This window comes from Microtus ochrogaster, chromosome 5, assembly GCF_000317375.1.
Source record: "Microtus ochrogaster isolate Prairie Vole_2 chromosome 5, MicOch1.0, whole genome shotgun sequence".
In the NCBI taxonomy this organism is placed as follows: Eukaryota; Metazoa; Chordata; class Mammalia; order Rodentia; family Cricetidae; genus Microtus; species Microtus ochrogaster.
Genome location: NC_022012.1, coordinates 3,136,245 through 3,137,201, shown reverse-complemented (window position 1 = coordinate 3,137,201; position 957 = coordinate 3,136,245).

Genomic DNA, 957 nt, shown 5'->3' with positions numbered 1-957 from the left:
CATGCAGAGGTCAGAGGGTGACCAGGATGTGGTGAGCGTGTGTTCATCTGCGCATGTGTATGCAGAGGTCAGAGGGTGACCAGGATGTGGTGAGCATGTGTTCATCTGCGCATGTGCATGCAGAGGTCAGAGGGTGACTTCACGATTTATGTCCCTCTACTTTGCATCTTCCTCTACTCCCATCTTTTTTTCTTTTTTGAGACAGTGTCTCTCACTGAACCTAGAGCTCACCTTTTTGGACAGATTGGCTGGCCAACAAGCCCCAGGGGTCTGTTGGTGTCTCTGCTACCCACCACTGGGTTTATGGGTATGCACTGCCACCCCTAGCTCTTATGTGGGTGCTGGGAACCCAAACTCTTGGTACTTACACAATGATCACTGTACCCACCGAGCATCTTCCAGCTCAGAAAATGGTTCTGACTAGAGGTTTTAGTTCATTTATATTTAAGGAATTTATTAAATATACTCAAAGTTGATTATCCTCACTTTTTTAATAGACAAGTAGTAAGAACTTACCTTTCACGTCATATGCCCACCAGCAGTAGAGCTGCTGTCCCTGCAAACGCACACAAGCACTCTGGAAGGCTCTCTCCTCTAGAGTAATAATGGACCACCACGCACACTTGTTTTGGCAAGTCTCTATCACTGTGTCTGATAGACAGCTTTGCCATTTAGTTGGGTCTTTGTTTCCCCCCCTCTTCTAGCATGCCAGGTTTCCACTGAGATCTTGATGGTAAAATTGAAGCCTTTTGTGTGGGGTTGCGCATCTTTTTGTTGAGTTCAGGATTCTACCAGTGTTTGGCAATTTGGTTGTAATGTCACAGTGTAATCCATTTTGAATCAAATATGATTTGTGACTTTGAATCTTTCCATACCTGGATTTTAAAAAAAATTTCCCCCAGAGAGTGGGGCATTTTTAGCTACGTGATTTTTCTTTAATACTGTGTTTGGCATTTT